The sequence below is a fragment of the Saimiri boliviensis genome, chromosome 14 (assembly GCF_048565385.1).
Source record: "Saimiri boliviensis isolate mSaiBol1 chromosome 14, mSaiBol1.pri, whole genome shotgun sequence".
NCBI lineage: Eukaryota > Metazoa > Chordata > Mammalia > Primates > Cebidae > Saimiri > Saimiri boliviensis.
In genome coordinates this window covers 92,937,639-92,953,695 of record NC_133462.1, presented here as the reverse complement: position 1 = coordinate 92,953,695, position 16,057 = coordinate 92,937,639, and the positions used below count along the sequence as shown (strand labels likewise).

Below are 16,057 nucleotides of genomic sequence, written 5' to 3'. Positions count from 1 at the left end.
AGTTAAAAAATTAAAAGCCAGGAGATTCTGAGTCAAGGCCTGAAGGATTTACTTATGAGTAAAATTAATGAATGAATGTTAATCACCTATTTTGACAATTCATGGAATTTTTTTCTTGCCTCCTGATGATTGACTATGTTCTAAAATGTTAAGCATGCACATAAATGGACGTTTTAGGCAAATCAGAGAATGATATCAGCATTTCTCTCTTTAGAAGCTAAATTTTGCCATTTGAAAGAGATGTGGGAATTTTAAGCTGTTGTGCTATGTAAGAATATATATATGACATGATGGTCCAGAATCTTGCTAAACCAATGAAGCAAATACATAAATTAAGTGGTGAGTTTTTACAAAATTACTGAAGGTAGGATTCTTTGATTTATCATTCCCCCACCACATTGGGTTGTTCTAAAGAAAGAGATAAGCCCATTTATTCAGTAATCATTTATTGAGTCCACATTCTGTGCTGGGCACAGTGCTCAGCACTGGAAACATAGAGACATAATATCTGCTTTCAGGGAGTTCAAATTTGAGATGGGAAGGATGGCAGGTACGATATGGGGACTTCATCAATAGCTGTTCAAGTAGAGTCTAGGAAAAGGAATTGGCACAAAGAAGCCTGTTTTCAGAAATGTGAGGATGAATGACAGGTCAGGAAATGGGGAAAGTGAATTTAAGAGATTATAGGAAAAAATAGGGGGAAAATAGATTATCAACCTATTTTATTTGGCCCACGCACAGCTTTTGGGGGGAGTTTCTGTTTTTGTTATCAGCATATAAAACTTGGGAAATTACATACAAGTATGTTTCCGGGTTCTCTTACAAAACAGAATGGGTATCCTGGGCTCTATTTTCACAACTGACTGAAGCTAGCTGACAATGGGTAGTCTGCCTTTAGAAGGCACTGGTACTCCCTTGTTCTCTACCCAGTCTACTTATGATTCTCCTTGCTCCTCTATATTTGATTTTGAGACTCCTAGTTTAGGGCATTTTCACATCTTGGCAGTCATGGGAAGCAGCTAGATAGAACACGGGGAAGATCTGGCCTCGTAGTGGGTTGTTGGTACTTTTGAGAAGGAGATACCCTCCCCTCCTCTCACTTCCCAGCCTCCTCCTCTTCCCCTCCTCTGGATGGGAAGGAGGGTAAAAAAAGGAAATAAAATACCACAGAGCTGGGAAGATGGCTCCCTTTTTAGTTCCCAGCGTCTCTGCTCTCTGTAAGCCTTGAAAGAGTTGCAAATGAATGTTATCCCTACCGGCCAGAGCCTGGCACTGGGTCACACCTTCACATCTGCACAACCCAGGCTCCCTCTTCGCAACACCTCTGCCAACTAATAATTGGCCGCCTTTGTCTTGTCTCTGTAAGCCCCCTCCCCCGCCTGCTCCCGCTCATGCTGCGTATGAACCAGCAAATCAGTTAAGCCAAAAGATTGTAAGATCAGACATCCAGCCAGTGGACAATGACTTAGTTTCACCTCACTTTCCCCTTTAGCGTTGTAAGCCTATAAAAGGGGAAAGAAGCTGCTTATGGGGGAGCTTGGTGAATGAGACTGTAGCTCTCTGCAGCTCCCAGCCGAATAAAAAGCCACTTCCAGGAACAGTTCAGTGTTCGAGAGGTTTCCTTCTCACTGCTCCTGCTTCACTTAGATATGAAAAAGATTTGAGGATGTTATTTACTGAGGTAGTAGAGCAAGTGAGAAACCTAGGAGAAGCAGAGTGTGTTCTTGGCTGAACCGTGTTCCCTCCAAATTCATATGTTGATGTTCTAACCCCCAGTGCCTCAGAATGTGACCATATTTGGAGAGAAGGTCTTTAAAGAGGTGATTTAAAATGAGGGCTTTATGGTCACACCCTAGTTCTTGTAGGAATAGGAAGAGACACCAGCAGCCAGAAAGGCCTCAGAGGAAACCAAACCTACAAATACTTTCATCTTGAACTTCCAGCCTCCAGAACTGTGAAAATAAATTGCTATTCTTTCAGCCAGTAGTCTGTAATGTTTTCTTATGGCAGCTCTAGTGAACAAACCTGGAGAGGTGCTGAAGGCCAGAAGGGGGAGAGAACTGATGGAGCAGAGACTATGAGTGTTGCTGAACAAATCCCCAATATCTTGTACATATCTGGATTAAAGCTCAATGTCTATTTATTGAATTAATTTCACTGAAGGACCAGTAAGAGGGAAACAAAGCCCTGGGGTCAGAGGGATTTGCTCTGGGCAAGGGATGGAAACTTGAGAAAGTTCTAAGTCTCCAGCCTTTATTCTCCCCTCTCCCCTCTCCCCTTCCCTTTTTTGAGACGGAATCTTGCTCTTTTGTCCAGGTTGGAGTACAGTGGTACAATCACAGGTCACTGCAACCTCTGCCTCCCAGGTTCAAGCAATTCTCCTGTCTCAGCTTCCGAAGTAGCTGGGATTACAGGTGTGCCCCACCACGCCCAGCTAATTTTTACATTTTTAGTAGAGAAGGGTTTCACCATGTTGGCCAGGCTTGTCTTGAACTCATGAACTCAGGTGATCTGCCTGCCTCGGCCTCCCAAGCTGCTGCAATTACAGGCATGAGCCACCACGGTCAGCTTCCAGCCTTTATTTTCTGTGTGAAGAGGTTGAGGAGTGGTTGGGTTGGATTTGTTACTATAGTATCACCATTTTCTCTCAGTAGACATGGAGGCTTTAGGTTTATATATAAGTAAGTATCATACATATATTGAATAGAAAAGGATGTGGAGTATATTTTGTTAGATAGCGTGAAACTGGGAAGGCTTTGTTGTCAAGAACTATTGTTTTCAAGGAAGAATTACATTTCTGAGACTGCGCGTGGATTTAATACATCACATCTTGATGATTTGAGGGAGATGGTAGTGGGTTAGTGGAACTGAGGAAAGGGAGAACTCTCTGTAAAAGCCTCTGAGGAAAAGGAGAAGGCGTTGACTCGGTTCCCGCTGAACTCTTGCCGACAGGGTCAAGGCCGAGCCTGGGATTGGCAGTAGCAGGAGTCCTCCGACTGGGTTGGAAGAAGAACATGGCACTAAGAGATTAGAAAGCTTCATAGGCCAATGGGGAGGTCAGATATGAAAAATGAAAAAGTGGTCACTGCTTTTTTAAATTAAAAATATTTCAAATCATGAAAGTACATTATAGAGAATACCATTAAGTAAAAGTATTAAATAAAAATCACCCATAAGCTCACCATCTAGAAATAACAATTATATTTTGCAGTACGTATTTCCAGTCTTTCCTATGTATATATCGGTATCATCATTTAAAAATAGTTTTGTTTTTAAATTGAGACACAGTCTCACTCTGTTGCCCAGGCTGGAGTGCAGTAGCATGATCTCAGCTCACTGCAATCGCCACCTCCCTGATTCAAGTGATTCTCCTGCCCCAACCTCCTAAGTAGCTGGGATTACAGGAACAAGCCACCACATCCGACTAATTTTTATATTTTTAGTAGAGACAGGGTTTCACCAAGTTGCCCTGGCTGGTCTTGAACTCCTGACTTCAAGTGATCCACTTGCCTCTGCCTCCCTAAGTGCTAGGATTACAGGGGTTAGCCACTGTGCCTTGCCTAAAAATAGTTTTTAATAAACTCAGCGGACCTGTAGGTGATTGATGTGGGCTGGATTACTGTGCTTCAGCTGACATTTCTTGGTTTGAAGTGTGTTAAGTTAGAGCAACTGAGATTTTCATAAACAGATTTCATTTGTGGGTTTCATCTGAACATTGTCATCCTCATTTTGCTGATACTTCCTCCTTTACCAAGGTCACCAGGCCATAACAGCTGGTACTGCCACATTCTTGATGGCCTAATTAAATACTTCACATAAAATGCATAGACCATCTGCTTAGGTTACGGATATAGTGACCCAAATAATAAACAAAATAGCATGTGTGTGCTAAACTGATCTAGAGAAATGAACACACATTTTCGACATGGTAGAAAAGTGCTGGGCTTGCATTGGTTTAAAAATGCTCCTGGTTCTAACCTCCTATTAATAAGGTTGACTGTTTGCTGTTAAGGATTAGCAATTTTTTTGCGTGTATCCATATTCTCATCTGGTATCTCTTGTTACCACTACCATATATAAGGACTGATAGACTTACTTAGAGGGGAATTTTGAACTTTTAGGGATGTGCAGATTTATTAATTTGTAAGAATTGTACTTGTCACAGTGGTATCACCATTTTCTATCAGTAGCCATGGAAACTTTAGTTTTATTTAAAAGCAAATAATGTAGTTTGAATGAAAAAGATTTGCTGTATATGTTGAGAGAAAACCTTGATAATATGAGGGCAGGAAGTCATTGTTGTCAGGAAATGTTTTCAAAGATGACTTGCTTTTCTGAGACTTCATGGATTTAATGTTTCACATGATTCTCAAACTTTTTTTTCGGTTGGGAGGTAGAAGAGAATAGAAAGACCTAGGTTTAATTTCATCACTTCAGTTAAGTAACTTAAACTTGGCGACCTTCAATTTCAGGTCTAGTACGATAGGTTGTTACTATTTACCTCATAAGGTCGTTTGGAGAATCAAATAGTATGTATGAGAGGCAAAATACCTACTGCAATTCCTGGGTAACAATTGGTTATTCCTACCCCCTGCATCTTCTCTCTTACAGTAGGTGTCTGTGTACGTTCTTGCTCAGCCTCTATGCTGTTCTCCTCTACAAAGAGCATCTCCATGTTTGCTTTGTTTAACTTCTACCTTGGGATAAAGACTTGGTGTCATTATCAATCAAGACCCCCTGGTGAGCATGCACCCTACAAGCCAGCAAGTCAGGTGTGCTCTTCTGAATTTTGTATGTGACAAGATACTGCAGATCTGTCAAACATTGTCCCGAAGGGAGGGACTATCCAGTAATGCCTGTTTAGGCCCTGTAACTGCTCTCATCCCTCACAGTAAATACTTTTTTCAAAACAAAACAAAACTTAAGATAACCTGGTTGGCTGTATACCAAAGTTCCCTGTTTGGTACACTTAATTGGAAATAATTCCACAAGCAGGTTCATTTATTTGTTTAATCCAAGAGATATTTAGTGAATCTTGTCTTCATTATATATCCAATGCTAGGTGCTGGAGCGCATTCATAGAAGAGAAATATCGGGTTTCCTGTTCTCAGCGTGTGCTCGGCCCAGTGACTTCACAGAGCGCACGTGATCTTGACACAGTAGCCGAGGTGGAGCACAGCCTGAGGCACGATCCCAGATTGAATCTGGGATTAGGTGTAGTGACAGTTACTCTAACTCTAAAAACGTTGATTATGGACATAAAGATGGGAAAAGTAGGAACTGGGACCACTGGAGGGGGATTGGGGGATGGGGCAAGGGCTGAAAAACTACTGATGGGGTGCTGTGCTCACGCCCCGGGTCATGTGATCCTTTCTACCCCAAACCTCAGCGTCACACAGTGTACCCCTGTATGGAGCCTGTATATGAACCCCCTGAATCTAAAATAAAAGTTGAAATTATAAAAAGAAAATTTAAATGAAACAAACAAACAAAACCCTGTAATGCCCATTAGTTATTTATAGTCTGTTTAAAGAATAGCCCTTTGCTCTCAGCCTTTTCATTTGTTTCATTAATTTCATCTTTTTTATTTACTCAGTCTGGTCAAGAAAAATAATAGTTTATATTAAGAAGTAGGCGATACTATAACATTCTAAGCTTTTGCTGAAAACCGTGACCTTTGATTATTCATACTGGTAATTTATTTCTCATTTTTATGTTGCAGTTACAACATTCAAAGCAATAGACTAAGATCTAATAATTTAGAAGCACCAGAGGCATTGTTGGGCCAGGATGACAAGCCTTTAATGACTATCTTAGACAGTGAAAGCCACTGCAATTGCTGTATGAATATTCATTTAAGAAGCATTCATTGGTAGGAAAGAAGTTGTAAATCTTTTAACATGTAAACTTTAAAAACGATGAATAACATAGTATATACCCTGGTCCTTATTATTGAACGTGTCTTCAGATGTTTTATCAAATTCATTTTGATGCTTTTTTGCTTATAAAAATAAAATAGTATTTCATTAGTTGAGCTCATTTGAATATTAGAAATAAATAGGTAGAGTTCATATTATGTGAAATTGCTGACAGCTCTTAAAATCAGTCCTGCACTTTGCTCAGAGGCATAAATCACGTTGCTGGTTACATCTGTTCTTGGGAAAGAGAACCCACCTTGACTCTGAATGGGGATTCAGGTTGTTCCAGGTTTAGTCCCTGTGATACTCAGCACATGTTGCCTGGTTCTTGACTAAATATAGCTACCCTGTGTTAAGAAGCTTTGGGCTGATTGGGCCTTATTTGTCTGTTTTGTTTTACTGGGAAAGCAAACACTGCTGAACGTAACTGACATTTACTAATATTTACTCTTTTAAAGAATATGTAGGCCGGGCATGGTGGCGCACACTAATCCCAGCACTTTTGGAGGCTGAGATGGGTGGATCACGGGGTCAGGAGTTCAAGACCAGCCTCACCAACATGGTGAAGCCCCGTCTCTACTAAAAATAGAAAAATTAGCCGGGTGTGGTGGTGCACACCTGTAATCCCAGCTACTCAGGAGGCCGAAGCAGGAGAATCGCTTGAACCTGGTAGGCAGACATTGCAGTGATCTAAGATTGCACCGCTACACTCCAGCCTGGGCAACAGTGAAAGACTTTAAAAATTATATATAGAAAGAGAGAGAGAGAGAGTCATTACTAATTTTATTTCTTTCCCCCAATCCTTTTAAAGTTATGAAGAAATAACTGTGCATTTTGACATTGATAGGTGCCATACTTTTGGATTTTATTTTATTGTAGCATTTACATTAATTGTGAATCTGGGCTTTAAAAAAGCCACACATAGGTTAGGAACAGTGGCTCACGCCTGTAATTCCAGCATTTCGGGAGGCTGAGGTAGGAGGATCACTTCAGCCCAGGCGTTCAGCACCAGCCTGGACAACATAGCAAGACCTCGTCACTGCAAAAGAAAAATTAAAATGTGCCAGATTATTTTGGAGCTTTAAGATATAATGACTGCTCTGCTGGGTTCCAAAGTTGCATGAGTTCTGTAGCCCCTTTCTTTTTGCTGATTTCTCCTGTTAGACCGCTTTTCTTATAAAATAAAAAAGTAAATATGTAAATAAAATAAAAATTAGCTGAGCATGATGGCACATGCCTGTGGTTCCAGCTGCTTGGGAGGCTGAGGAAGGAGGATTGATTGAGCTCAGGAATTCAAGGTTACAGTGAGCTCTAACAATACCACTGCACTCCAGCCTGGGTGACGGAGTGATGCTTTGTTTCAACAACAACAACGAAAACAACAACAAAAGCCACACATAGCCTCCTCTATCTCCGGTTGCAAGTGAAAGTTCTTAAAATCTTCAAACGATGTAATAGTCTTAATTTTTTCCATAGTAACAGTTCAATGTTTCAAGATATTCAGGTTGTATCTGTTTTTGTGCAGTGGTTCTCAAACTTTAAGGTGCATCAGAATAACTGATTGCTGAAGTTTCTCATTTAGTAGGGCTGGGTGGGACTCGATTGCATTTTGAACAAGTTCCTGTGTTACTGATGCTGCTGGTCCGTGGCCATATTTCAAGAATAACTGTTACCATATTTGATTCTTTTTTTTTTTTTTTTTGAGACGGAATTTCGCTCTTGTTACCCAGGCTGGAGTGCAATGGCGTGATCTCGGCTCACCGCAACCTCCGCCTCCTGGGCTCAGGCAATTCTCCTGCCTCAGCCTCCTGAGTAACGGGGATTACAGGCATGCACCACCATGGCCAGTGAATTTTTTGTATTTTTAGTAGAGACGGGGTTTCACCATGTTGACCAGAATGGTCTCGATCTCTTGACCTCATGATCCACCCGCCTCAGCCTCCCAAAATGCTGGGATTACAGGCTTGAGCTACTGCGCCCGGCCCACCATATTTGATTCTTACAAGAACCCAGTGAGATCTTGGACAGAAACAGATAAGGAAAATAGGCTTGAAAACACTAAGATTTTTTTCCAGCAACGCATTATGAATTAATGGTTAAACAGGTACCAGAACCCCTGAAGACCTTTCCAGTTTTCTCCCTTCATGGCAAGAGTTTAGTTCCCAGAAGACATCTCTCTGATTTCAAGTGTATTTGATATTTTTGTCTTATTCTTTTCAGAGCTTTTCATGTGTTTGGTTACACACCCCTTAGTGTTCACATTTATTTATAATATATGCTTAAAATTTTCTTGTCTTTCAGTTGTGTGACTAATTTTTGTGCCTAGAGATGTTCTGAAAATGTAGTGTCTTTCTGTAGAAACAACAACCTTATATAACTTGTTAAGGCCACCCAAGGTCAATCATGAGAAAAATGTTGAGATTTTTTACCCACAATCCTTGTCCTCTGGCATTTTTTCACTCTAACTTGTGGCGATGGTTCTAGGCAGGACTATTATTTGTGGATCCAACAAATGAGGAATGATCCAAGACAAGGAATCTCAAAACCGCATCACCAGACTAGCAGAAAGGCTCTGTACTAATTTCAAGGGTATTTTTATATTTTGCTGCTTCTGTGGAGAACTGATAGTTGGTCTTTAGTTGGTACCAAACCATTTAAACCAGGCCTCCCCAAGCTGCGGCCCCCTGAGGCCATTTCTCAGGCCCCCCGCCGCACTTCAGGAAGGGGCACCTCTTTCACTGATGGTCAGTGAGAGGAGCACAGTATGTGGCGGCCCTCCAACGGTCTGAGGGACAGTGAACTGGCCCGCTGTGTAAAAAGTCTGGGGACGCCTGATTCAAACTCTTGTGTGTAAAACAGTGACATACAGAATGAACTGTGAGGTGCATCTTCTCTGTCTTCCCCCTCAGTTTCTCTCTAGCTGCCTTACAGTATTCGTTATGTGGGGCGTGTGGAATAGTGTCTTGAACCCAGAGTCAGCCGGTCATCACTGTGCACCTCTTGAATGCTGCATGGTAAGCTTTGCCGATGTAGTGAGGGGATGCTGTGTATGCTAGTTCCTGCTTTCCATTTTCTCTTGCTTTCCTTCTGTTCTGCTTTGATTTTGGTCCCTTGAAATACCTTAATCCAAAATAGAAGTAGGGAAGAGATTTCCCTGTCCGAGAGAGATCCAAGATGGCTGATCACTAGCAGCTCGGGATTGTAGCTCCCAGTGAAAACGCAAAGAACGAGAGGACGCCACACCTTCACGTGAATTCTTGTTGCTCACGCACCAGGAGATTCCCAGCGGAGGAGCCCCACGGTTCGCCAGCGCGACTCTTGTGACCGGCGAGGCGGTTTTGCCGGCGCCTCGGAGCGTCGGTTCTTGGTGCAGCGTCAGAAAAGCACCATCAATCTTAACGCCGCTGATTTAGTCGGTGCAGTGGGTTGCTCAGATTTTGGCGCTGAGAATTAGTAAGTTGGACGTCCACTCAGAAGCCCAGTTGCAAAGACGGTGATTATAAAGACCGCAGATGGATACATCTACAACGAAGGGAAGAAAACAGTCAAAAAAGGCTGAGAATACCCAAGATCAGAACGCCTCTCCCTCAGCAGGGGATCACAGTTCCTCATCAGCAACGAAACAAGGCTTGATGGAGAACGAGTGTGTTCCAATTACAGAAGCAGGCTTCAAAATGTGGATAATGAGAAACTTCTGTGAATTAAAAGAACTTGTTCTTACACAATCTAAAGAAACTAAGAACTTTGAAAAAAGGTTTGACGAAATGTCAACAAGAATACAAAATTTAGAGAGGAAAATAAGTGAATTGATGGAGCTGAAAAACACAATACGAGAACTTCGTGAAGTATGCACAAGTTTTAACAGCCAAATTAATCAAGCAGAAGAAAGGATATCAGACGTCGAAGACCAACTCAATGAAATAAAACTAGAAGACAAGATTAGAGAAAAAAGGATAAAAAGGAACGAGCAAAGTCTCCAAGAAATATGGGACTATGTGAAAAGACCTAATCTACGCTTGATAGGTGTACCTGAATGTGACGGAGAGAATGAATCCAAGCTGGAAAATACGCTTCAGGATGTTATTCAGGAAAATTTTCCCAACTTAGTAAGGCAGGATAATATTCAACTGCAGGTAATACAGCGAACACCACAAAGATATTCCTCAAGAAGAGCAACTCCAAGGCACATAATCGTCAGATTCACCAGGGTTGAAATGAAGGAGAAAATACTAAGGGCAGCCAGAGAGAAAGGTCAGGTTACCCTCAAAGGGAAGCCTATCAGACTTACAGCAGATCTCTCAGCAGAAACCCTACAAGCCAGAAGAGAGTGGGGACCAATATTCAACATCCTTAAAGAAAAGAACTTTCAACCAAGAATTTCACATCCAGCCAAACTAAGCTTCATAAGTGAAGGAAAAATAAAGTTTTTTGTGAACAAGCAAGCACTCAGAGAATTCATCACCACCAGGCCTGCTTTACAAGAGCTTCTGAAAGAACCACTACACATAGAAAGGAACAAACAGTATCAGCCTTTCTAAAAAATGCCAAAAAGTAAAGAACATCAATATAATGAATAATTCACATCAACTAATGGGCAAAATAGCCAGCTAAGATTAAATGGCAGTATTAAACTCACATATATCATTATTAATTCTAAATTTAAATTGACTAAATTCCCCAATTCAAAGACAGGCAATTTGGACAAAAAACTAAAACCCGTCGGTATGCTGCATCCAGACCCATCTCACATTCAAGGATTCACAAAGACTCAAAACAAGGGATGGAGAAAGATTTACCAACCAACCAGAGCAAAAATAAATAAATAAAAAGCAGAAGTTACAACTTTTGCCTCTGATAAAATAGTCTTTAAAGCAACAAAGATCAAAAGAAGCAAAGAAGGACATTATATAATGATAAAAGAATCAATGCAACAACAAGAAAAGCTAAAGACCCTAAATATGTACGCACCCAATACGGGAATACGCAGACATACAAGACTTATAAAGAGACTTAGACTCCCACACAATAATAGTGGGAGACTTCAGCATTAATATTAGACAGATCAATGCGACAGAAAATTAACAATATCCAGGACTTGAACTCAGATCTGGAACAAGTAAATGTAATTAACATTTATAGAACTCTCCACTTTACACAGAATATACACTCATCAGTACCACATCATGTCAACTTAGAAGTTTAAATGAAATGTTGGTTGGCTCCTTGTTTGTTATTCTTTTCCCTCATTCTCTTTCATGTCTCCATCATTAAGGACAATTATAGGCATGCCCGTATTTAGACTGCATTCTAGCCCGGGCAACAAAGCAATACCCCCATCCTCTCTCCTCCCTCTTCCTCTTTCTCTTTTTTCCTCTTCTTTATTCTTTTTCTTATTATTCGTTTTTTCTTTCTAAAGAAAAGAAAAAAAAAAGATTCCTCCTTAGTCGTTTGTGTACCCTCAATGGAAAGTTCACTCTGCCTTCCTTTCCCTAACACCACAATAATTTATTCTGGAATTTCCATATTCCATTGTTTTTTTTGTTTTGTTTTGTTTTGAGACAGAGTTTCACTCTTGTTACCCAGGCTGGAGTGCAGTGGCACGATCTCGGCTCACCGCAACCTCCGTCTCCTGAGTTCGGGCAATTCTCCTGCCTTAGCCTCCTGAGTAGCTGGGTGGGATTACAGGCATGCACCATCATGCCCAACTGATTTTTTGTATTTTTAGTAGGGACGGGGTTTCACCATGTTGACCAGGATGGTCTCGATCTCAAAAAAAAAAAAAAAAAAAAGAAGTAGGGAAGAAAAAATAATAGCTGGAGAACAAGTTGAAAATCTTGACCTCGACTGTCTTTTATTATTTGTTGGCTTTTTGTGTGTGGGTTGGGGAATGGGACAAAGAAATCGTCATTTTTTTTTAAAATTTAGTCTAATTGAGTAATAATTTAAAACAGTGTTCTTCAGTGACTGCCAACTTCCCATGCTTTTTAATGCTTAAATAAAACTCACAGTATATGCTACAGTCTGTGTGTGGTGCTTTATATGTACTATTTTACTTAATCCTTTGTTAAGCGGTATTATTTTGAGGAAACAGAGTGAGAGAGATTGTGTAAGATGGCCAATATCTGACACTTACTGAGTGAAAGACTTGGATCTTAACTACTAGCCTTTTGGACTTCTGCATTTAAGAACTAGTCTCTATTATCTTTCCTTTGAGCTCCTTACTCAGAGAGGAGTTGTAATGAGGATTTCTGTAAATAAATGAGACTCTAAAAAACAAAATACTTACTTTAAACTCCTCTCCATATTTTTCCTTGTTTGTTACCATACCAGTTTCTTTAAACATTTTTTTGAAAAGAGAGATTCACATGTTGCTTTTAGAGACACGTGTCTCCTAGCACATACAACGGACAGTATTTTGCCTTTGCTGTCCCTGGGAGTTTTTATTTTAGTTATTTGGGTTTTAAAAGCGGCATATGATGGCATTTCAATTTGTCATAAAACGAGTGTGCTACCGTGATACATACATCAACGAATTGTAGAGTCTCTTTTTCTTTATTTTGCCCTTGGAGATGTATGACAGCTTTCAGAAAAAAAGGCAGCCACCCTAAGTGACTCATATCAACCGTTTGTAGGGAGATAGGTTGAAAATTTCTCCCAGAGTTTATCCATGTAAAATCACTTCTTTAGCCTTTCCTGTGTCTTTAAAACCTTTTCGTCTCTCTTATACGTCCCTTCTTGTGATAGTAGTATATATCTTAATAACAAATTTAATGGAGTATTCAGTCTTAGAATCAGTTAATATTAAGTGTATAATAAAAACAAACATACATTTATCCAGTCAGTTGTGGCTCCATTATGGAATAACTGTGACCGATGCTTGCATTGTTCCCTTGGTAGCTGAGTAGCTTTAAGAAAGATCATTCCTGCCGGTCTTAGCTTCCTTATCTCTAAAAAGGTGATGGTAACTTCTCTTTAGATATTTGTAAGAGTTGGATGAAATAGTGTGCATTGTAGCTGAAAGCACTTCTGTGCATTGGGGTGGGAGGGAGGACATAACAGTGAGGTACCTTTCTCTCTAAGAACTCAGAGATAAGTTTGCCTTTTGGAAAACAGTTATAAAATTAAAACACAATGGCTAGTGCATGCTGCTGTAGCAGCACATATGCTAAAAAAATCAGAATGAGACAGAGAAGATGAGTATGGCCCCTGCACAAGGGTGACATACAAATTTATGAAACACTTTATGTTTTTAATATAATAAAATTTTAAAAAACACAATGGCTAAATAAACATACAGACCTTTTTTTTTTTTTTTTAAGGCAGGGTCTTGCTCTGTCACCCAGGCTGGAGTGCAGTGGCATAACCTTGGCTTACTACAGCTTTTGCCTCTAGGCTCTAGTGATCCTCCCCGCTAGCCTCCCGAGTAGCTGGGACTGAAAGTGTGTGCCACCATGCCCAGCTCCTTTTTGTGTGTTTTTTTGAGACAGAGTCTTGCTCTGTCGCCAGGCTGGCATGCAGTGGTGCAGTCTCGGCTCACTGCAACCACCCCCTCCTGGGTTCAAGCTATTCTCCTGCCTCAGCTTCCGGAGTAGCTGGGATTACAGACCTATGCCACCATGCCCAGCTAATTTTTGTATTTTAGTAGAGATGGGGTTTCACCATGTTGGCCAGGATGGTCTTGATCTCCTGACCTTGTGATCCGCCCGCCTTGGCCTCCCAAAGTGTAGGATTATAGGCTTGAGCCACTGTCCTTGGCCTTTTTTTGTGTTCTTAGAAGAGAATAGGGTATTACCATGTTGCCCAGGCTGGTCTCAAACTCCTGAGTTCAAGCAGTCCACCCACCTCGGCCTCCCAACGTGCTGGGATTACACGCGTGAGCCACCACACCTGACTCAGACCTCTTAAAGAAACAAATTATGGACAGGCCTATAATTGAGCTCTTAAGATAGATACTTTTTAAAAAAATACCATATGTCAACCAGAAATGTTATTAACTTGTGGCACTTTTAAAAAGCAAACTTATTACAGAGTTTCTGTCTGGGATGACAAAAACCTTTTGGAAATAGTGATAATGGTTATGCAGCATTTTGAACTTAATGCCATTGAAGTGTATACTTAAAATGGTTAAAGTGAAAATTTTATATTGTATAAAAAATATTTTTTACAAAGTACAGTGAATATTTGCAGGGCTCCATTGGGCATTATCTAGGCCAGAGAAAGCTAGAACTGGGATCATCCTGCACAGATCCTGTGACAAGGAGATCTCCTTTTCAGAGTCCAAGCTGGAGGTTATAAACTCTACAAGCTCAGGCTTCTGATCTCTGATGTTCATGGCTGTATTTCTAGCTGTGGCCAGCACACGTTGGATGGATGAATAATCCGACGTGCTTCTTGGTGTATGCCGCTCATTGCTGTTGCTGTGGTGCCAAACAAAACAACATTCTGATTATGGTTTGACTTCCTGTGCAGGGAAGAAACATGCAGGTCAGAGGATGGGTGTCTGGTCCTTTCACCCATTAGTGTTTCATTGTAAATTAATAAATCCATATTTATTATAAATTCTTAACATTCCCAAAACAAGTTGAAGTTTTACAACTTGACAGCAAGAGGTGTGCTAGATACTTTTTTTTTTTTTTTTTTTATAATGACTGCCCTCAGTACACGTGAGGAATGTGAGCCACAAAGACTATTGATACGACAATGAAAAAGCTGTTTTTGGCGGGGCTCACTAGCAATATTTCCATCAATAGGTGCTCACATCAACTAATGCTTAAAAATGGTTTTCTTGGCTGGGCGCGGCGGCTCAAGCCTGTAATCCCAGTGCCTTGGGAGGCCGAGGCGGGTGGATCACGAGGTCAAGAGATCGAGACCATCCTGGTCAACATGGTGAAACCCCGTCTCTACTAAAATACAAAAAAAATTAGCTGGGCATGGTGGCGCGTGCCTGTAATCCCAGCTACTCAGGAGGCTGAGGCAGGAGAATTGCCTGAACCCAGGAGGCAGAGGTTGCGATGAGCTGAGATTGCGCCATTGCACTCCAGCCTGGGTAACAAGAGCGAAACTCTGTCTCAAAAAAAAAAAAAAAAAAAAAAAAAAAAAAAAAAAATGGTTTTCTTCTACTTTGCATTGTCATTATCTTCCAGGAATGGGTTTCATTATTGTGGGGTTGTTTGTTTGCTTGTTTAATTCATAGTTTTCTATTCCAACAATGACTTGTTAATCACGTTTGTTTCAAAAAAGATGAAAAAAAAATTTTGTGGTCTCTTTAGGGCTGCAGTCTTGCTTAAAAATGAACTGAATCTGGAAATATTTTTACTAAGAAAATTAAAAGTTTCAAAGCTTGGGCTGGGCGCGGTGGCTCAAGCCTGTAATCCCAGCACTTTGGGAGGCCAAGGCGGGTCGATCACAAGGTCGACAGATCGAGACCAACCTGGTCAACATGGTGAAACCCCGTCTCTACTAAAAATACAAAAAATTAGCTGGGCGTGGTGGTGCGTGCCTGTAATCCCAGCTACTCAGGAGGCTGAGGCAGGAGAATTGCCTGAACCCAGGAGGCGGAGGTTGCGGTGAGCCGAGATTGCACCATTGCACTCCAGCCTGGGTAATGAGAGCGAAACTCCGTCTCAAAAAAAAAAAAAAAATTAGTCTTGGCATCTTACTGGTTTCCTAATTAGTGAGTTAAATCTTTTATATGTGTTTATTAATTTTGAGAATTATTATTTTACTTTACCGAAAATTTTTGCTTAACAATACAGTAAGAAAACACAATTCTGGGAATTAAAGGAGCTATTTGTTACTTTGAGCAAGGTACTGAACTCTGGTTTTCTGCATTTAAAAAAATAGTGAGGTTGACTGAGACAAACCTCTAGTTTGTGATTCTATGATTTTATGATTCTGTGATTCCACAATGTAATATTCTCTAGGTCCAAGGTCCACTGTCCTAAGTTTGTTAATATTTAGGTAAATTGGCATAGAATCAAGGAACTAAAGTATCTCATGTATATAAAAATTGCGTAAGTGCTTTTTGGTATTTTCACCACACATGTGCACATAAATCACCATCATATAAGATACTTTGTTTGTCGTTTGTAATTCTTAAAAAGAAATTATCAACCTGGTGAAACCCCGTCTCTACTGAA

At 40.6% G+C, this 16,057-nt stretch overlaps 1 protein-coding gene and 1 non-coding gene across 4 annotated transcripts in view; both read left to right on the top strand.

Moving 5' to 3' along the window:
* Positions 1–16,057, top strand: part of SMYD3 (SET and MYND domain containing 3) — a 755,279-nt gene that overhangs the window by 281,351 nt on the left and 457,871 nt on the right. The gene's annotated exons all lie outside the window — the stretch shown is intronic.
* On the top strand, positions 13,064–13,169 carry LOC120362107 (U6 spliceosomal RNA). Its single transcript, XR_005578104.1, has one exon. It is a non-coding gene; the product is annotated as a U6 spliceosomal RNA (small nuclear RNA).